At 38.2% G+C, this 23,206-nt stretch overlaps 1 pseudogene; it reads right to left on the reverse strand.

Annotated features, from left to right (window-relative positions):
- Positions 1 to 21,549, reverse strand: part of LOC133660512 (brain-specific angiogenesis inhibitor 1-associated protein 2-like) — a 42,082-nt pseudogene extending 20,533 nt beyond the window's left edge.
- Positions 21,550 to 23,206: the final 1,657 nt, after the last annotated feature.

Below are 23,206 nucleotides of genomic sequence, written 5' to 3' on the forward strand. Positions count from 1 at the left end.
ATGGCCTCTGAGTTGGTGAAAGTTGATAGTAGATGACACCTGGATAGTAGAAGGTTGTGGTTCTACAATAAGTGCAGTTGCCCTTCAAGTTTCAGCTGGTGACTGCGGGAGGAGGCGGTCACCTGCTCTGGTTGGCTGCAGAGCAGCTTGGTGTGGCGAAGGACCTCGGCCATGCCGGCCGCTCCGGAGCTTTGTGGCGCCGTGTGACGCATCAGATTGAGAGCGCGCTCCGGGAGTTTGGTTGGCTGCGTGCACGACTGTTGCCACGACGACAGTTTCTGCGCCAGGAGCTCTCTCACCTGACAACAGGACACCACAACACACTAACATTTATTTATTAATCAAACACAAATATTATAATAATCACAAATGTTTTAGCAGCAGCAGTTTTGGTATTATTCCTTTACTTTGTATTTATCTTATTTTCATTTATTTGAACCACAACAATAATAATGATTAATAGAAATAAAACCTTTGAAAAATATTATTATTAAATGAGAGCAGTAATATTCATTTATTTTATATTTATCATACTTTTACACAGTATTTTTACAACTATAATAATAATAATGATGATTAAAAATAATACATTTGAAAAATAACTAGTGTTTCTAGTAATATTTATTTATTTTCTTAATGTATTTTATTCTTACACAATACTTTTTGTCCACAACAATAATATTAAAAAAAACAATACATTTGAAAAATACACTCAATATTTTTATTAAACAGCAGTCGTGTTTTAGTAAGGTTTTCTTATGTTGTACTTATTTTATTCTTACATGATTTATTTTTTAACCACAACAATCATATTTATAAAAAAATAAAAACATTTGAAGAATAGGCCAAATATCTTTATTAAATACCAATAGTGTTTTCAAAAATATTTATTTATTATGTACTTATTTTATTATTACACTCCATATTTTTTAACCACAACAATAATAATAACTATAAAAAACAAAATATTTGAAATACAGACATAATATTATTATTAAATATCAGTAGTGTTTTCAGTCATATTTATTTACTTATTTTATTCTTACAGGATTTTTTTTTAACCACAAAAATAATAATATTTATAAAAAAAAACAATAGATTTAAAAAATAGACATACTAATATTAATAAATAGCACTACTGTTTTAGTAATATTTATTTTCTTAATTTATTTTATTCTTACACAATACTTTTTTTAACCACAACAACAATAATATTAAAAAAAACAATACATTTGAAAAATACACTTAATATTATTATTAAATTACAGTCGTGTCTTAGTAATATTTACATATTTTGTGCTTATTTTATTCTTACATGATTTATTTTTTAACCACAACAATCATATTTATAAAAAAATAAAAACATTTGAAGAATAGGCTAAATATCTTTATTAAATACCACTAGTGTTTTTAAAAATATTTATTTATTATGTACTTATTTTATTATTACACTCCATATTTTTTAACCACAACAATAATAATAACTATAAAAAACAAAAAATTTGAAATACAGACATAATATTATTATTAAATATCAGTAGTGTTTTCAGTCATATTTATTTACTTATTTTATTCTTACAGGATTTTTTTTTTAACCACAACAATAATAATATTTATAAAAAAAACAATAGATTTAAAAAATAGACATACTAATATTAATAAATAGCACTACTGTTTTTAGTAATATTTATTTTCTTAATTTTTTTATTCTTACACAATACTTTTTTTTAACCACAACAACAATAATATTAAAAAAAACAATACATTTGAAAAATACACTTAATATTACTATTAAATTACAGTCGTGTCTTAGTAATATTTACTTATTTTGTGCTTATTTTATTCTTACATGATTTATTTTTATAATCATTTTAATAATCATATTCATAAAAAAGAATACATTTGAAAAATAGGCAAATATATTTATTAAATACCACTAGTGTTTTTAACATTATTTATTTTGTACTTATTTTATTCTTAAACTGTATATTCTCTAACCACAATAATAATAATGATTATTTAAAAACAATACATTTGAAAAATAGCCATATTATTATTAAATATCAGTCATGTTTTTTGTCATATTTTTTTTATTTTGTACTTATTTTATTATTACAATCTATATTTTTTCAAACACAACAATAATAACTATAAAAAATAAAACATTTGAAAAACAGACATAATATTATTATTAAATATCAGTAGTGTTTTTGGTCATATTAATTTATTTTGTACTTATTTTATTCTTACAGGATTCATTGTTTTAACCACAACAATAATAATATTGATTAAAAAACAATAATATTAAAAAAACAAAACATTTAAAAAATACACTCAATATGATTATGAAATAGCAGTTATGTTTTTCGTAATATTGACTTATTTTGTACTTATTTTATTCTTACATGATTTATTTTTTAACCACAACAATAATCATATTCATAAAAAAAACAATACATTTGAAAAATAGGCAAAATATTATTATTAAATAACACTAATGTTTTTAATAATATTTATTTATTTTGTACTTATTCAATTCTTAAACTGTATATTTTTTTTAACCACAACAATAATAATGTATATTAAAAACAATACATTTGAAAAATAGACATATTATTATTAAATATCAGTAATGTTTTTGGTCATATTCATTTATTTTGTACTTATTTTATTCTTACACAGTATATTTTTTAACCGCAACAATAATATAACTATAAAAAAAAACACATTTGAAAAACAGACATAAAATTATTATTAAATATCGGTAGTGTTTTTAGTCATATTCATTTATTTTGTACTTATTTTATTCTTACAAGATTTTTTTTTTTTTAACCACAACAATAACAATCATTTTAAAAAACAATACATTTGAAAAAATAGACATAATATTATTAATAAATAGCACTAGTGTTTTTAGTAATATTTATTTATTTTCTTAATTTATTTTATTCTTACACAATATATATTTTAAACACAACAACAATAATATTACAAAAAACAATAGATTTGAAAAAAAAACACTCAATAGTATTATTAAATAGCAGTTGTGTTTTTAGCAATATTTACTTATTTTATTGTTACATGTTTTATTTATTAACCACAACAATAATCATATTTATATGTATATAAAAAAAAACATTTGAAAAATACATATAATATTTTTAAATATCAGTAATGTTTTTTGTCATTTTCATTTATTTTGTACTTATTTTATTCTTACACGGTTTATTTTTTAACCACAACAATAATAATAACTATAAAAAACAAACATTTAAAAAACAGACATAATATTATTATTAAATATATGTAGTGTTTTTAGTCACATTTATTTATTTTGTACTTATTTTATTCTTACAGGATTTATTTTTTAACCATAACAATAATATTTATAAAAAATAATCCCTTTGAAAAATAAACATAATATTATTATTAAATTACATTTGTGTTTTTAGTAATATATATTTATTTTCTTAATTTATTTTATTCTTACACTATATCATTTTTAACCACATTTGAAAAATACACTTAATATTATTATTAAATAGCAGTCGTGTTTTTAGGACTATTTACTTATTTTATATTTATTTGCGTAAGTATAAGACGTCACCTTGCAGTGGTAGTTGATGTGTGAGTATAAGACGTCACCTTGCAGTGGTGGTTGATGTGTGAGTATAAGACGTCACCTTGCAGTGGTGGTTGATGTGTGAGTATAAGACGTCACCTTGCAGTGGTGGTTGATGTGTGAGTATAAGACGTCACCTTGCAGTGGTGGTTGATGTGTGAGTATAAGACGTCACCTTGCAGTGGTGGTTGATGTGTGAGTATAAGACGTCACCTTGCAGTGGTGGTTGATGTGTGAGTATAAGACGTCACCTTGCAGTGGTAGTTGATGTGTGAGTATAAGACGTCACCTTGCAGTGGTAGTTGATGTGTGAGTATAAGACGTCACCTTGCAGTGGTAGTTGATGTGTGAGTATAAGACGTCACCTTGCAGTGGTGGTTGATGTGTGAGTATAAGACGTCACCTTGCAGTGGTGGTTGATGTGTGAGTATAAGACGTCACCTTGCAATGGTAGTTGATGTGTGAGTGTAAGACGTCACCTTGCAGTGGTGGTTGATGTGTGAGTATAAGACGTCACCTTGCAGTGGTAGTTGTGTGAGTATAAGACGTCACCTTGCAGTGGTAGTTGATGTGTGAGTATAAGACGTCACCTTGCAGTGGTAGTTGATGTGTGAGTATAAGACGTCACCTTGCAATGGTAGTTGATGTGTGAGTGTAAGACGTCACCTTGCAGTGGTGGTTGATGTGTGAGTATAAGACGTCACCTTGCAGTGGTAGTTGTGTGAGTATAAGACGTCACCTTGCAGTGGTAGTTGATGTGTGAGTATAAGACGTCACCTTGCAGTGGTAGTTGATGTGTGAGTATAAGACGTCACCTTGCAGTGGTGGTTGATGTGTGAGTATAAGACGTGACCTTGCAGTGGTGGTTGATGTGTGAGTATAAGACGTCACCTTGCAATGGTAGTTGATGTGTGAGTGTAAGACGTCACCTTGCAGTGGTGGTTGATGTGTGAGTATAAGACGTCACCTTGCAGTGGTAGTTGTGTGAGTATAAGACGTCACCTTGCAGTGGTAGTTGATGTGTGAGTATAAGACGTCACCTTGCAGTGGTAGTTGATGTGTGAGTATAAGACGTCACCTTGCAGTGGTGGTTGATGTGTGAGTATAAGACGTCACCTTGCAGTGGTGGTTGATGTGTGAGTATAAGACGTGACCTTGCAGTGGTGGTTGATGTGTGAGTATAAGACGTCACCTTGCAATGGTAGTTGATGTGTGAGTGTAAGACGTCACCTTGCAGTGGTGGTTGATGTGTGAGTATAAGACGTCACCTTGCAGTGGTAGTTGTGTGAGTATAAGACGTCACCTTGCAGTGGTAGTTGATGTGTGAGTATAAGACGTCACCTTGCAGTGGTAGTTGATGTGTGAGTATAAGACGTCACCTTGCAGTGGTGGTTGATGTGTGAGTATAAGACGTCACCTTGCAGTGGTGGTTGATGTGTGAGTATAAGACGTGACCTTGCAGTGGTGGTTGATGTGTGAGTATAAGACGTCACCTTGCAATGGTAGTTGATGTGTGAGTGTAAGACGTCACCTTGCAGTGGTGGTTGATGTGTGAGTATAAGACGTCACCTTGCAGTGGTAGTTGTGTGAGTATAAGACGTCACCTTGCAGTGGTAGTTGATGTGTGAGTATAAGACGTCACCTTGCAGTGGTAGTTGATGTGTGAGTATAAGACGTCACCTTGCAGTGGTGGTTGATGTGTGAGTATAAGACGTCACCTTGCAGTGGTGGTTGATGTGTGAGTATAAGACGTCCCCTTGCAGTGGTGGTTGATGTGTGAGTATAAGACGTCACCTTGCAGTGGTAGTTGTGTGAGTATAAGACGTCACCTTGCAGTGGTAGTTGATGTGTGAGTATAAGACGTCACCTTGCAGTGGTAGTTGATGTGTGAGTATAAGACGTCACCTTGCAGTGGTGGTTGATGTGTGAGTATAAGACGTCACCTTGCAGTGGTGGTTGATGTGTGAGTATAAGACGTCCCCTTGCAGTGGTGGTTGATGTGTGAGTATAAGACGTCACCTTGCAGTGGTGGTTGATGTGTGAGTATAAGACGTCACCTTGCAGTGGTGGTTGATGTGTGAGTATAAGACGTCACCTTGCAGTGGTGGTTGATGTGTGAGTATAAGACGTCACCTTGCAGTGGTGGTTGATGTGTGAGTATAAGACGTCACCTTGCAGTGGTGGTTGATGTGTGAGTATAAGACGTCACCTTGCAGTGGTGGTTGATGTGTGAGTATAAGACGTGACCTTGCAGTGGTAGTTGATGTGTGAGTATAAGACGTCACCTTGCAGTGGTGGTTGATGTGTGAGTATAAGACGTCACCTTGCAGTGGTGGTTGATGTGTGAGTATAAGACGTCCCCTTGCGGTGGTGGTTGATGTGTGAGTATAAGACGTCACCTTGCAGTGGTGGTTGATGTGTGAGTATAAGACGTCACCTTGCAGTGGTGGTTGATGTGTGAGTATAAGACGTCACCTTGCAGTGGTGGTTGATGTGTGAGTATAAGACGTCACCTTGCAGTGGTGGTTGATGTGTGAGTATAAGACGTCACCTTGCAGTGGTGGTTGATGTGTGAGTATAAGACGTCACCTTGCAGTGGTGGTTGATGTGTGAGTATAAGACGTCACCTTGCAGTGGTGGTTGATGTGTGAGTATAAGACGTCACCTTGCAGTGGTGGTTGATGTGTGAGTATAAGACGTCCCCTTGCAGTGGTGGTTGATGTGTGAGTATAAGACGTCACCTTGCAGTGGTGGTTGATGTGTGAGTATAAGACGTCACCTTGCAGTGGTGGTTGATGTGTGAGTATAAGACGTCACCTTGCAGTGGTGGTTGATGTGTGAGTATAAGACGTCACCTTGCAGTGGTGGTTGATGTGTGAGTATAAGACGTCACCTTGCAGTGGTGGTTGATGTGTGAGTATAAGACGTGACCTTGCAGTGGTAGTTGATGTGTGAGTATAAGACGTCACCTTGCAGTGGTGGTTGATGTGTGAGTATAAGACGTCACCTTGCAGTGGTGGTTGATGTGTGAGTATAAGACGTCCCCTTGCAGTGGTGGTTGATGTGTGAGTATAAGACGTCACCTTGCAGTGGTGGTTGATGTGTGAGTATAAGACGTCACCTTGCAGTGGTGGTTGATGTGTGAGTATAAGACGTCACCTTGCAGTGGTGGTTGATGTGTGAGTATAAGACGTCACCTTGCAGTGGTGGTTGATGTGTGAGTATAAGACGTCACCTTGCAGTGGTGGTTGATGTGTGAGTATAAGACGTCACCTTGCAGTGGTGGTTGATGTGTGAGTATAAGACGTCACCTTGCAGTGGTGGTTGATGTGTGAGTATAAGACGTCCCCTTGCAGTGGTGTTTGATGTGTGAGTATAAGACGTCACCTTGCAGTGGTAGTTGATGTGTGAGTATAAGACGTCACCTTGCAGTGGTGGTTGATGTGCGAGTATAAGACGTCACCTTGCAGTGGTGGTTGATGTGTGAGTATAAGACGTCACCTTGCAGTGGTGGTTGATGTGTGAGTATAAGACGTCACCTTGCAGTGGTGGTTGATGTGTGAGTATAAGACGTCACCTTGCAGTGGTGGTTGATGTGTGAGTATAAGACGTCACCTTGCAGTGGTAGTTGATGTGTGAGTATAAGACGTCACCTTGCAGTGGTGGTTGATGTGTGAGTATAAGACGTCCCCTTGCAGTGGTAGTTGATGTGTGAGTATAAGACGTGACCTTGCAGTGGTGGTTGATATGTGAGTATAAGACGTCACCTTGCAGTGGTGGTTGATGTGTGAGTATAAGACGTGACCTTGCAGTGGTGGTTGACGTGTGAGTATAAGACGTCCCCTTGCAGTGGTGGTTGACGTGTGAGTATAAGACGTCCCCTTGCAGTGGTGGTTGACGTGTGAGTATAAGACGTCACCTTGCAGTGGTGGTTGACGTGTGAGTGTAAGACGTCCCCTTGCAGTGGTGGTTGACGTGTGAGTATAAGACGTCACCTTGCAGTGGTGGTTGACGTGTGAGTGTAAGACGTCACCTTGCAGTGGTGGTTGACGTGTGAGTATAAGACGTCCCCTTGCAGTGGTGGTTGACGTGTGAGTATAAGACGTCCCCTTGCAGTGGTAGTTGACGTGTGAGTATAAGACGTCCCCTTGCAGTGGTGGTTGACGTGTGAGTATAAGACGTCCCCTTGCAGTGGTGGTTGACGTGTGAGTATAAGACGTCCCCTTGCAGTGGTGGTTGATGTGTGAGTATAAGACGTCACCTTGCAGTGGTAGTTGATGTGTGAGTATAAGACGTCACCTTGCAGTGGTAGTTGATGTGTGAGTATAAGACGTCACCTTGCAGTGGTGGTTGATGTGTGAGTATAAGACGTCACCTTGCAGTGGTGGTTGACGTGTGAGTATAAGACGTCACCTTGCAGTGGTGGTTGACGTGCGAGTATAAGACGTCACCTTGCAGTGGTGGTTGACGTGCGAGTATAAGACGTCACCTTGCAGTGGTGGTTGATGTGCGAGTATAAGACGTCACCTTGCAGTGGTGGTTGACGTGCGAGTATAAGACGTCACCTTGCAGTGGTGGTTGATGGGCGAGTATAAGACGTCACCTTGCAGTGGTGGTTGATGTGTGAGTATAAGACGTCACCTTGCAGTGGTGGTTGATGTGTGAGTATAAGACGTCCCCTTGCAGTGGTGGTTGATGTGTGAGTATAAGACGTCACCTTGCAGTGGTGGTTGATGTGTGAGTATAAGACGTCACCTTGCAGTGGTGGTTGATGTGTGAGTATAAGACGTCACCTTGCAGTGGTGGTTGATGTGTGAGTATAAGACGTCACCTTGCAGTGGTGGTTGATGTGTGAGTATAAGACGTCACCTTGCAGTGGTGGTTGATGTGTGAGTATAAGACGTCACCTTGCAGTGGTGGTTGATGTGTGAGTATAAGACGTCACCTTGCAGTGGTGGTTGATGTGTGAGTATAAGACGTCACCTTGCAGTGGTGGTTGATGTGTGAGTATAAGACGTCACCTTGCAGTGGTGGTTGATGTGTGAGTATAAGACGTCACCTTGCAGTGGTGGTTGATGTGTGAGTATAAGACGTCACCTTGCAGTGGTAGTTGATGTGTGAGTATAAGACGTCACCTTGCAGTGGTAGTTGATGTGTGAGTATAAGACGTCACCTTGCAGTGGTAGTTGATGTGTGAGTATAAGACGTCACCTTGCAGTGGTGGTTGATGTGTGAGTATAAGACGTCACCTTGCAGTGGTGGTTGATGTGTGAGTATAAGACGTCACCTTGCAGTGGTAGTTGTGTGAGTATAAGACGTCACCTTGCAGTGGTAGTTGATGTGTGAGTATAAGACGTCACCTTGCAGTGGTAGTTGATGTGTGAGTATAAGACGTCACCTTGCAGTGGTGGTTGATGTGTGAGTATAAGACGTGACCTTGCAGTGGTGGTTGATGTGTGAGTATAAGACGTCACCTTGCAATGGTAGTTGATGTGTGAGTGTAAGACGTCACCTTGCAGTGGTGGTTGATGTGTGAGTATAAGACGTCACCTTGCAGTGGTAGTTGTGTGAGTATAAGACGTCACCTTGCAGTGGTAGTTGATGTGTGAGTATAAGACGTCACCTTGCAGTGGTAGTTGATGTGTGAGTATAAGACGTCACCTTGCAGTGGTGGTTGATGTGTGAGTATAAGACGTCACCTTGCAGTGGTGGTTGATGTGTGAGTATAAGACGTGACCTTGCAGTGGTGGTTGATGTGTGAGTATAAGACGTCACCTTGCAATGGTAGTTGATGTGTGAGTGTAAGACGTCACCTTGCAGTGGTGGTTGATGTGTGAGTATAAGACGTCACCTTGCAGTGGTAGTTGTGTGAGTATAAGACGTCACCTTGCAGTGGTAGTTGATGTGTGAGTATAAGACGTCACCTTGCAGTGGTAGTTGATGTGTGAGTATAAGACGTCACCTTGCAGTGGTGGTTGATGTGTGAGTATAAGACGTCACCTTGCAGTGGTGGTTGATGTGTGAGTATAAGACGTGACCTTGCAGTGGTGGTTGATGTGTGAGTATAAGACGTCACCTTGCAATGGTAGTTGATGTGTGAGTGTAAGACGTCACCTTGCAGTGGTGGTTGATGTGTGAGTATAAGACGTCACCTTGCAGTGGTAGTTGTGTGAGTATAAGACGTCACCTTGCAGTGGTAGTTGATGTGTGAGTATAAGACGTCACCTTGCAGTGGTAGTTGATGTGTGAGTATAAGACGTCACCTTGCAGTGGTGGTTGATGTGTGAGTATAAGACGTCACCTTGCAGTGGTGGTTGATGTGTGAGTATAAGACGTCCCCTTGCAGTGGTGGTTGATGTGTGAGTATAAGACGTCACCTTGCAGTGGTAGTTGTGTGAGTATAAGACGTCACCTTGCAGTGGTAGTTGATGTGTGAGTATAAGACGTCACCTTGCAGTGGTAGTTGATGTGTGAGTATAAGACGTCACCTTGCAGTGGTGGTTGATGTGTGAGTATAAGACGTCACCTTGCAGTGGTGGTTGATGTGTGAGTATAAGACGTCCCCTTGCAGTGGTGGTTGATGTGTGAGTATAAGACGTCACCTTGCAGTGGTGGTTGATGTGTGAGTATAAGACGTCACCTTGCAGTGGTGGTTGATGTGTGAGTATAAGACGTCACCTTGCAGTGGTGGTTGATGTGTGAGTATAAGACGTCACCTTGCAGTGGTGGTTGATGTGTGAGTATAAGACGTCACCTTGCAGTGGTGGTTGATGTGTGAGTATAAGACGTCACCTTGCAGTGGTGGTTGATGTGTGAGTATAAGACGTGACCTTGCAGTGGTAGTTGATGTGTGAGTATAAGACGTCACCTTGCAGTGGTGGTTGATGTGTGAGTATAAGACGTCACCTTGCAGTGGTGGTTGATGTGTGAGTATAAGACGTCCCCTTGCGGTGGTGGTTGATGTGTGAGTATAAGACGTCACCTTGCAGTGGTGGTTGATGTGTGAGTATAAGACGTCACCTTGCAGTGGTGGTTGATGTGTGAGTATAAGACGTCACCTTGCAGTGGTGGTTGATGTGTGAGTATAAGACGTCACCTTGCAGTGGTGGTTGATGTGTGAGTATAAGACGTCACCTTGCAGTGGTGGTTGATGTGTGAGTATAAGACGTCACCTTGCAGTGGTGGTTGATGTGTGAGTATAAGACGTCACCTTGCAGTGGTGGTTGATGTGTGAGTATAAGACGTCACCTTGCAGTGGTGGTTGATGTGTGAGTATAAGACGTCCCCTTGCAGTGGTGGTTGATGTGTGAGTATAAGACGTCACCTTGCAGTGGTGGTTGATGTGTGAGTATAAGACGTCACCTTGCAGTGGTGGTTGATGTGTGAGTATAAGACGTCACCTTGCAGTGGTGGTTGATGTGTGAGTATAAGACGTCACCTTGCAGTGGTGGTTGATGTGTGAGTATAAGACGTCACCTTGCAGTGGTGGTTGATGTGTGAGTATAAGACGTGACCTTGCAGTGGTAGTTGATGTGTGAGTATAAGACGTCACCTTGCAGTGGTGGTTGATGTGTGAGTATAAGACGTCACCTTGCAGTGGTGGTTGATGTGTGAGTATAAGACGTCCCCTTGCAGTGGTGGTTGATGTGTGAGTATAAGACGTCACCTTGCAGTGGTGGTTGATGTGTGAGTATAAGACGTCACCTTGCAGTGGTGGTTGATGTGTGAGTATAAGACGTCACCTTGCAGTGGTGGTTGATGTGTGAGTATAAGACGTCACCTTGCAGTGGTGGTTGATGTGTGAGTATAAGACGTCACCTTGCAGTGGTGGTTGATGTGTGAGTATAAGACGTCACCTTGCAGTGGTGGTTGATGTGTGAGTATAAGACGTCACCTTGCAGTGGTGGTTGATGTGTGAGTATAAGACGTCCCCTTGCAGTGGTGTTTGATGTGTGAGTATAAGACGTCACCTTGCAGTGGTAGTTGATGTGTGAGTATAAGACGTCACCTTGCAGTGGTGGTTGATGTGCGAGTATAAGACGTCACCTTGCAGTGGTGGTTGATGTGTGAGTATAAGACGTCACCTTGCAGTGGTGGTTGATGTGTGAGTATAAGACGTCACCTTGCAGTGGTGGTTGATGTGTGAGTATAAGACGTCACCTTGCAGTGGTGGTTGATGTGTGAGTATAAGACGTCACCTTGCAGTGGTAGTTGATGTGTGAGTATAAGACGTCACCTTGCAGTGGTGGTTGATGTGTGAGTATAAGACGTCCCCTTGCAGTGGTAGTTGATGTGTGAGTATAAGACGTGACCTTGCAGTGGTGGTTGATATGTGAGTATAAGACGTCACCTTGCAGTGGTGGTTGATGTGTGAGTATAAGACGTCACCTTGCAGTGGTGGTTGACGTGTGAGTATAAGACGTCCCCTTGCAGTGGTGGTTGACGTGTGAGTATAAGACGTCCCCTTGCAGTGGTGGTTGACGTGTGAGTATAAGACGTCACCTTGCAGTGGTGGTTGACGTGTGAGTGTAAGACGTCCCCTTGCAGTGGTGGTTGACGTGTGAGTATAAGACGTCACCTTGCAGTGGTGGTTGACGTGTGAGTGTAAGACGTCACCTTGCAGTGGTGGTTGACGTGTGAGTATAAGACGTCCCCTTGCAGTGGTGGTTGACGTGTGAGTATAAGACGTCCCCTTGCAGTGGTAGTTGACGTGTGAGTATAAGACGTCCCCTTGCAGTGGTGGTTGACGTGTGAGTATAAGACGTCCCCTTGCAGTGGTGGTTGACGTGTGAGTATAAGACGTCCCCTTGCAGTGGTGGTTGATGTGTGAGTATAAGACGTCACCTTGCAGTGGTAGTTGATGTGTGAGTATAAGACGTCACCTTGCAGTGGTAGTTGATGTGTGAGTATAAGACGTCACCTTGCAGTGGTGGTTGATGTGTGAGTATAAGACGTCACCTTGCAGTGGTGGTTGACGTGTGAGTATAAGACGTCACCTTGCAGTGGTGGTTGACGTGCGAGTATAAGACGTCACCTTGCAGTGGTGGTTGACGTGCGAGTATAAGACGTCACCTTGCAGTGGTGGTTGATGTGCGAGTATAAGACGTCACCTTGCAGTGGTGGTTGACGTGCGAGTATAAGACGTCACCTTGCAGTGGTGGTTGATGGGCGAGTATAAGACGTCACCTTGCAGTGGTGGTTGATGTGTGAGTATAAGACGTCACCTTGCAGTGGTGGTTGATGTGTGAGTATAAGACGTCCCCTTGCAGTGGTGGTTGATGTGTGAGTATAAGACGTCACCTTGCAGTGGTGGTTGATGTGTGAGTATAAGACGTCACCTTGCAGTGGTGGTTGATGTGTGAGTATAAGACGTCACCTTGCAGTGGTGGTTGATGTGTGAGTATAAGACGTCACCTTGCAGTGGTGGTTGATGTGTGAGTATAAGACGTCACCTTGCAGTGGTGGTTGATGTGTGAGTATAAGACGTCACCTTGCAGTGGTGGTTGATGTGTGAGTATAAGACGTCACCTTGCAGTGGTGGTTGATGTGTGAGTATAAGACGTCACCTTGCAGTGGTGGTTGATGTGTGAGTATAAGACGTCACCTTGCAGTGGTGGTTGATGTGTGAGTATAAGACGTCACCTTGCAGTGGTGGTTGATGTGTGAGTATAAGACGTCACCTTGCAGTGGTAGTTGATGTGTGAGTATAAGACGTCACCTTGCAGTGGTAGTTGATGTGTGAGTATAAGACGTCACCTTGCAGTGGTAGTTGATGTGTGAGTATAAGACGTCACCTTGCAGTGGTGGTTGATGTGTGAGTATAAGACGTCACCTTGCAGTGGTGGTTGATGTGTGAGTATAAGACGTCACCTTGCAGTGGTAGTTGATGTGTGAGTATAAGACGTCACCTTGCAGTGGTGGTTGATGTGTGAGTATAAGACGTCACCTTGCAGTGGTGGTTGATGTGTGAGTATAAGACGTCACCTTGCAGTGGTAGTTGATGTGTGAGTATAAGACGTCACCTTGCAGTGGTAGTTGATGTGTGAGTATAAGACGTCACCTTGCAGTGGTGGTTGATGTGTGAGTATAAGACGTCACCTTGCAGTGGTGGTTGATGTGTGAGTATAAGACGTCACCTTGCAGTGGTGGTTGATGTGTGAGTATAAGACGTCACCTTGCAGTGGTGGTTGATGTGTGAGTATAAGACGTCACCTTGCAGTGGTAGTTGATGTGTGAGTATAAGACGTCACCTTGCAGTGGTAGTTGATGTGTGAGTATAAGACGTCACCTTGCAGTGGTGGTTGATGTGTGAGTATAAGACGTCACCTTGCAGTGGTGGTTGATGTGTGAGTATAAGACGTCACCTTGCAGTGGTGGTTGATGTGTGAGTATAAGACGTCACCTTGCAGTGGTGGTTGATGTGTGAGTATAAGACGTCACCTTGCAGTGGTGGTTGATGTGTGAGTATAAGACGTCACCTTGCAGTGGTAGTTGATGTGTGAGTATAAGACGTCACCTTGCAGTGGTGGTTGACGTGCGAGTATAAGACGTCCCCTTGCAGTGGTGGTTGACGTGCGAGTATAAGACGTCACCTTGCAGTGGTGGTTGACGTGTGAGTATAAGACGTCACCTTGCAGTGGTGGTTGACGTGTGAGTATAAGACGTCACCTTGCAGTGGTGGTTGACGTGTGAGTATAAGACGTCCCCTTGCAGTGGTGGTTGACGTGTGAGTATAAGACGTCACCTTGCAGTGGTGGTTGATGTGTGAGTATAAGACGTCACCTTGCAGTGGTGGTTGATGTGTGAGTATAAGAGGTCACCTTGCAGTGGTGGTTGACGTGTGAGTATAAGACGTCACCTTGCAGTGGTGGTTGATGTGTGAGTATAAGAGGTCACCTTGCAGTGGTGGTTGACGTGTGAGTATAAGACGTCACCTTGCAGTGGTGGTTGACGTGTGAGTATAAGACGTCACCTTGCAGTGGTGGTTGATGTGTGAGTATAAGACGTCACCTTGCAGTGGTGGTTGACGTGTGAGTATAAGACGTCACCTTGCAGTGGTGGTTGACGTGTGAGTATAAGACGTCACCTTGCAGTGGTGGTTGATGTGTGAGTATAAGACGTCACCTTGCAGTGGTGGTTGATGTGTGAGTATAAGACGCCACCTTGCAGTGGTGGTTGATGTGTGAGTATAAGACGTCACCTTGCAGTGGTAGTTGATGAGCAGCTTGCTAACACAACACTGGCGCTCCACCAGGAAGCAGTATCGCCTGCGCTCCTCAGTTAGCGCCGACCTGTAACCCGTAGCAACCAGCGTGTCCAGCTCCACCTGGCGCCGACTCATCAGCTCCACAAACTGAGGGCGGTAAGCACGGAAAAATAAACGTGTGACGTCACTTCCTGTGCCATCACTTCCTGTGCCATCACTTCCTGTCTCACAGAAAGAGCCAAAACAATCATGGATATAATTGCCATCGAAGCTCGTTATTATGGGTGGGAATGTTAGCATGCTAATTTTTTATGTTAGCATTTTGCTAATTTTATATGTCGTATAAACCTGAAAATCAAGGATTTTGATACTTGGCGCCATCTTAGCAGTACGCTAACTTTTCCTGTGTCATAATGCTAACATGCTAACAATTTATGATAGCTTTTTGGCCAACGATGGCTTTTCATACGTGGCACTATCTTAAAAGTACGCTAACGTTTCCTAGGTCATCATGCTAACGTTAACATGCTAACATTTTATGATAGCTATTTTGCTAATTTTGTATGGTTAAACCTAAAAATCAAGGATTTTGATACTTGGCGCCATCCTAGCTGTACGCTAACTTTTCCTGTGTCATAATGCTAACGTTAACATGCTAACAATTTATGATAGCTTTTTTTTGCAATTTTTTTATGTTTAAACCTAAAAACGATGGCTTTTCATACATGGCACTATCTTAAAAGTATGCTAACATTTCCTGTGTCATAATGCTAACGTTAAGATGCTAACATTTTATAATAGCTTTTTTGCTAATTTTGTATGGTTAAACCTAAAAATCAAGGATTTTGATACTTGGCGCCATCTTAGCCGTACGCTAACTTTTCCTGTATCATAATGATAATGTTAACATGCTAACATTTTACGATAGCTTTTTTGCTAATTTTTTATGTCTAAACCTAAAAACGATGGCTTTTCATACATGGCACTATCTTAAAAGTACGCTAACTTTTCTTAGGTCATCATGCTAAAGTTAATATGCTAACATTTTATAATAGCTTTTTTGCAAATTTTTTATGTTTAAACCTAAAAACGATGGCTTTTCATACGTGGCACTATCTTAAAAGCATGCTAACTTTTCCTAGGTCATCATGCTAACGTTAACATGCTAACATTTTATGATTGCTATTTCGCTAATTTTGTATGGTTAAACCTAAAAATCAAGGATTTTGATACTTGGCGCCATCTTAGCCGTACGCTAACTTTTCCTGTATCATAATGCTAATGTTAACATGCTAACATTTTACGATAGCTTTTTTGCTAATTTTTTATGTCCAAACCTAAAAATGATGGCTTTTCATACATGGCACTATCTTAAAAGTATGCTAACTTTTCCTGTGTCATAATGCTAACGTTAATATGCTAACATTTTATAATAGCTTTTTTGCTAATTTTTTATGTTCAACCCTTAAAACGATGGCTTTTCATACGTGGCACTATCTTAAAAGCATGCTAACTTTTCCTAGGTCATCATGCTAACGTTAACATGCTAACATTTTATGATTGCTATTTTGCTAATTTTGTATGGTTAAACCTAAAAATCAAGGATTTTGATACTTGGCGCCATCTTAGCCGTACGCTAACTTTTCCTGTATCATAATGCTAATGTTAACATGCTAACATTTTACGATAGCTTTTTTGCTAATTTTTTATGTTTAAACCTAAAAACGATGGCTTTTCATACATGGCACTATCTTAAAAGTATGCTAACATTTCCTGTGTCATAATGCTAACGTTAAGATGCTAACATTTTATAATAGCTTTTTTGCTAATTTTGTATGGTTAAACCTAAAAATCAAGGATTTTGATACTTGGCGCCATCTTAGCCGTACGCTAACTTTTCCTGTATCATAATGCTAATGTTAACATGCTAACATTTTACGATAGCTTTTTTGCTAATTTTTTATGTCCAAACCTAAAAACGATGGCTTTTCATACATGGCACTATCTTAAAAGTACGCTAACTTTTCCTAGGTCATCATGCTAAAGTTAATATGCTAACATTTTATAATAGCTTTTTTGCTAGTTTTTTATGTTTAAACCTAAAAACGATGGCTTTTCATATGTGGCACTATCTTAAAAGCATGCTAACTTTTCCTAGGTCATCATGCTAACATTAACATGCTAACATTTTATGATTGCTATTTTGCTAATTTTGTATGGTTAAACCTAAAAATCAAGGATTTTGATACTCGGCGCCATCTTAAAAGTATGCTAACTTTTCCTGTGTCATAATGCTAACGTTAAGATGCTAACATTTTATAATAGCTTTTTTGCTAATTTTTTATGTTTAAACCTAAAAACGATGGCTTTTCATACGTGGCACTATCTTAAAAGCATGCTAACTTTTCCTAGGTCATTATGCTAACGTTAACATGCTAACATTTTATGATTGCTATTTTGCTAATTTTGTATGGTTAAACCTAAAAATCAAGGATTTTGATACTTGGCGCCATCTTAGCCGTACGCTAACTTTTCCTGTATCATAATGCTAATGTTAACATGCTAACATTTTACGATAGCTTTTTTGCTAATTTTTTATGTCTAAACCTAAAAACGATGGCTTTTCATACATGGCACTATCTTAAAAGTACGCTAACTTTTCCTAGGTCATCATGCTAACGTTAATATGCTAACATTTTATAATAGCTTTTTTGCTAATTTTTTATGTTTAAACCTAAAAACGATGGCTTTTCATACGTGGCACTATCTTAAAAGCATGCTAACTTTTCCTAGGTCATCATGCTAACGTTAACATGCTAACATTTTATGATTGCTATTTTGCTAATTTTGTATGCTTAAACCTAAAAATCAAGGATTTTGATACTTGGCGCCATCTTAGCCGTACGCTAACTTTTCCTGTATCATAATGCTAATGTTAACATGCTAACATTTTACGATAGCTTTTTTGCTAATTTTTTATGTCTAAACCTAAAAACGATGGCTTTTCATACATGGCACTATCTTAAAAGTACGCTAACTTTTCCTAGGTCATCATGCTAACGTTAATATGCTCACATTTTATGATAGCTTTTTTGCTAATTTTATATGTCGTATAAACCCGAAAATCATGGATTTTGATACTTGGAGCCATCTTAAAAGTACGCTATCTTTTCCTATGTCATAATTCTAACATTAACACGCTAATGTTTTATGCTAGCTGTTTTGCAAATTTGTTATGTTCAAACCTAAAAACGATGGCTTTTCATACGTGGCACTATCTTAAAAGTATGCCAACTTTTCCTAGGTCATCATGCTAACATTAGCATGCTAATGTTTTATGCAAGCTTTTTTGCTAATTTCAGTTGTATACATTTTCCTAGGTCATCATGCTAATGTTAACATGCTAACATTTATGATAGCTTTTTTTGCTAATTTTATATGTCGTCCATCCATCCATCCATTTTCTACCGCTTATTCCCTATCTCAGCTACAATCGGGCGGTCGTATAAACCTGAAAATCATGGATTTTGATACTTGGAGCCATCTTAGAACTATCTTTCCTATGTCATCATGCTAAGGTTAACATGCTAACATTTACGGACGCATTTTTTTGCACATTTTTTATGATTAAACCTAAAAATCATTGATTTTGTTACTTGGCACCATTTTAGGAGTATGCTAATTTCTATGCTACCGTTTTTGCTAATTTTATATGTCGTATAAACTTGAAAATCATGGATTTTAATACTTGGAGCCATCTTAGAAGTATGCTAACTTTTCCTATGTCATGATCTTAACATTAACACGCTAATATTTTATGCTAGCTGTTTTGAACATTTTTTATGTTTAAACCTAAAAATGATGGCTTTTCATACGTGGCACTATCTTAAAAGTACGCTAACTTTTCCTTGGTCACTCTGGTAACATTAGCATGCTAAAGTTTTATGCAAGCATCTTTGCTCATTTCAGTTGTATAAACCTAAAATTCATGGATTTTGATACTTGGAGCCATTTTAGAAGTACGCTAACTTTTCTATGTCATCATGCTAAGGTTAACATGCTAACATTTTACGGACGCATTTTTTTGCACATTTTTTATGATTAAACCTAAAATCATTGATTTTGTTACTTGGCACCATTTTAGGAGTATGCTAATTTCTATGCTACCGTTTTTGCTAATTTATATGTCGTTATAAACTTGAAATCATGGATTTTAATACTTGGAGCCATCTTAGAAGTATGCTAACTTTTCCTATGTCATAATCTTAACATTAGCACGCTAATATTTTATGCTAGCTGTTTTGAACATTTTTTATGTTTAAACCTAAAAATGATGGCTTTTCATACGTGGCGCTATCTTAAAAGTACGCTAACTTTTCCTTGGTCACCATGGTAACATCTAGCATGCTAAAGTTTTATGCAAGCATGTTTGCTCATTTCAGTTGTATAAACCTAAAATTCATGGATTTTGATACTTGGAGCCATTTTAGAAGTACGCTAACTTTTCCTATGTCATCATGCTAAGGTTAACATGCTAACATTTTACGGACGCATTTTTTTGCACATTTTTTATGATTAAACCTAAAAATCATTGATTTTGTTACTTGGCACCATTTTAGGAGTATGCTAATTTCTATGCTACCGTTTTTGCTAATTCTATATGTCGTATAAACTTGAAAATCATGGATTTTAATACTTGGAGCCATCTTAGAAGTATGCTAACTTTTCCTGCGTCATAATCTTAACATTAACACGCTAATATTTTATGCTAGCTGTTTTGAACATTTTTTATGTTTAAACCTAAAAATGATGGCTTTTCATACGTGGCACTATCTTAAAAGTACGCTAACTTTTCCTTGGTCACCATGGTAACATTAGCATGCTAAAGTTTTATGCAAGCATGTTTGCTCATTTCAGTTGTATAAACCTAAAATTCATGGATTTTGATACTTGGAGCCATTTTAGAAGTACGCTAACTTTTCCTATGTCATCATGCTAAGGTTAACATGCTAACATTTTACGGACGCAATTTTTTTGCACATTTTTATGATTAAACCTAAAAATCATTGATTTTGTTACTTGGCACCATTTTAGGAGTATGCTAATTTCTATGCTACCGTTTTTGCTAATTCTATATGTCGTATAAACTTGAAAATCATGGATTTTAATACTTGGAGCCATCTTAGAAGTATGCTAACTTTTCCCATGTCATAATCTTAACATTAACACGCTAATATTTTATGCTAGCTGTTTTGAACATTTTTTATGTTTAAACCTAAAAATGATGGCTTTTCATACGTGGCACTATCTTAAAAGTACGCTAACTTTTCCTTGGTCACCATGGTAACATTAGCATGCTAAAGTTTTATGCAAGCATGTTTGCTCATTTCAGTTGTATAAACCTAAAATTCATGGATTTTGATACTTGGAGCCATTTTAGAAGTACGCTAACTTTTCTTATGTCATCATGCTAAGGTTAACATGCTAACATTTTACGGACGCATTTTTTTGCAAATTTTTTATGATTAAACCTAAAAATCATTGATTTTGTTACTTGGCACCATTTTAGGAGTATGCTAATTTCTATGCTACCGTTTTTGCTAATTTTATATGTCGTATAAACTTGAAATCATGGATTTTAATACTTGGAGCCATCTTAGAAGTATGCTAACTTTTCCTATGTCATAATCTTAACATTAACACGCTAATATTTTATGCTAGCTGTTTTGAACATTTTTTTTATGCCCTAAAAATGATGGCTTTTCATACGTGGCACTATCTTAAAAGTACGCTAACTTTTCCTAGGTCATCATGCTAACATTAGCATGCTAATGTTTTATGCAAGCTTTTTTGCTAATTTCAGTTGTATACATTTTCCTAGGTCATCATGCTAATGTTAACATGCTAACAATTTATGATAGCTTTTTTTGCTAATTTTATATGTCGTCCATCCATCCATCCATTTTCTACCGCTTATTCCCTTCGGCATGCTAAAGTTTTATGCAAGCATGTTTGCTTATTTCAGTTGTATAAACCTAAAATTCATGGATTTTGATACTTGGAGCCATTTTAGAAGTACGCTAACTTTTCCTATGTCATCATGCTACGGTTAAGATGCTAACGTTTTATGGACACATTTTTTTGCAAATTTTTATGATTCAACCTAAAAATCATTGATTTTGATACTTGGCACCATTTTAGGAGTATGCTAACTTCTATGCTACCATTTTTTGGTCATTTTGTTTGCAAATAACCTACAATTCATGAGTTTTGAGATACATTTCCTTTTTTGCAAGTATGCTAACTGTTCCAGTATAGCAAGCTAACGTTAGCATGTTAGAGTTTAATGCTAGTTTTTTTTTAGTTCAATCGACATTGAAAATTTTCGCGGTTATTTCCTTGTTGCATTTTATTCCTCACAGCCGGCTGGAGTCCAAAAATTGTCGGAGCTGTTGAGAGGTGTGGCGTACTTGCCTGCATCTCCCGGTCTCCGTATTTGTTGGGTGTCGGCTTCCCAAACTCTTCCTGCGCAGCTTCTTCAGCTGGGCCTGGCAGCGCTCGATGGACTCGGACTTGGACCGTCGCTCGGTCTGGTACTTCTTCAACGTGGCCTGAAGGAGGAAGAGAGAGTCAAGCAGGACTTGTTCAAGGGTCCAGTCATAGTGGGCCGCCCCTTCTTTTTTATTAAAAACTTGACGATGGCGATGATGCTCCGTGCCATTTGTGTCTGGTGAAGAAGCGCACCTAAAATGTCAATCAATCAAAATAATGAACAAAAAAGGTGTGAAAAATATCCTCCAAATAAATGTCTGCTGAGGACTTAGCCCTGCAATCATGACTATATTCCTCATTAATCATGACTATGTTCCTCATTAATCATGACTATGTTCCTCATTAATCATGACTATGTTCCTCATTAATCATGACTATGTTCCTCATTAATCATGACTATATTCCTCATTAATCATGACTATGTTCCTCATTAATCATGACTATATTCCTCATTAATCATGACTATGTTCCTCATTAATCATGACTATGTTCCTCATTAATCATGACTATATTCCTCATTAATCATGACTATGTTCCTCATTAATCATGACTATATTCCTCATTAATCATGACTATGTTCCTCATTAATCATGACTATGTTCCTCATTAATCATGACTATGTTCCTCATTAATCATGACTATGTTCCTCATTAATCATGACTATGTTCATCATTAATCATGACTATATTCCTCATTAATCATGACTATGTTCCTCATTAATCATGACTATGTTCCTCATTAATCATGACTATGTTCCTCATTAATCATGACTATATTCCTCATTAATCATGACTAAATTCCTCATTAATCATGACTATGTTCCTCATTAATCATGACTATATTCCTCATTAATCATGACTATATTCCTCATTAATCATGACTATATTCCTCATTAATCATGACTATGTTCCTCATTAATCATGACTATGTTCCTCATTAATCATGACTAATGTTCCTCATTAATCATGACTATGTTCCTCATTAATCATGACTATTTTCCTCATTAATCATGACTATGTTCCTCAACTCATTAATCATGACTATGTTCCTCATTAATCATGACTATATTCCTCATTAATCATGACTATGTTCCTCATTAATCATGACTATGTTCCTCATTAATCATGACTATGTTCCTCATTAATCATGACTATGTTCCTCATTAATCATGACTATGTTCCTCATTAATCATGACTATATTCCTCATTAATCATGACTATGTTCCTCATTAATCATGACTATATTCCTCATTAATCATGACTATGTTCCTCATTAATCATGACTATGTTCCTCATTAATCATGACTATGATTCCTCATTAATCATGACTATGTTCCTCATTAATCATGACTATATTCCTCATTAATCATGACTATGTTCCTCATTAATCATGACTATATTCCTCATTAATCATGACTATGTTCCTCATTAATCATGACTATGTTCCTCATTAATCATGACTATATTCCTCATTAATCATGACTATATTCCTCATTAATCATGACTATGTTCCTCATTAATCATGACTATATTCCTCATTAATCATGACTATGTTCCTCATTAATCATGACTATGTTCCTCATTAATCATGACTATGTTCCTCATTAATCATGACTATGTTCCTCATTAATCATGACTAAATTCCTCATTAATCATGACTATATTCCTCATTAATCATGACTATGTTCTCCTCATTATCATGGACTATGTTCCTCATTAATCATGACTATATTCCTCATTAATCATGACTATGTTCCTCATTAATCATGACTATGTTCCTCATTAATCATGACTATGTTCCTCATTAATCAATCATGACTAAAAATT

The sequence above is a fragment of the Entelurus aequoreus genome, linkage group LG11, assembly GCF_033978785.1.
Source record: "Entelurus aequoreus isolate RoL-2023_Sb linkage group LG11, RoL_Eaeq_v1.1, whole genome shotgun sequence".
In the NCBI taxonomy this organism is placed as follows: domain Eukaryota; kingdom Metazoa; phylum Chordata; class Actinopteri; order Syngnathiformes; family Syngnathidae; genus Entelurus; species Entelurus aequoreus.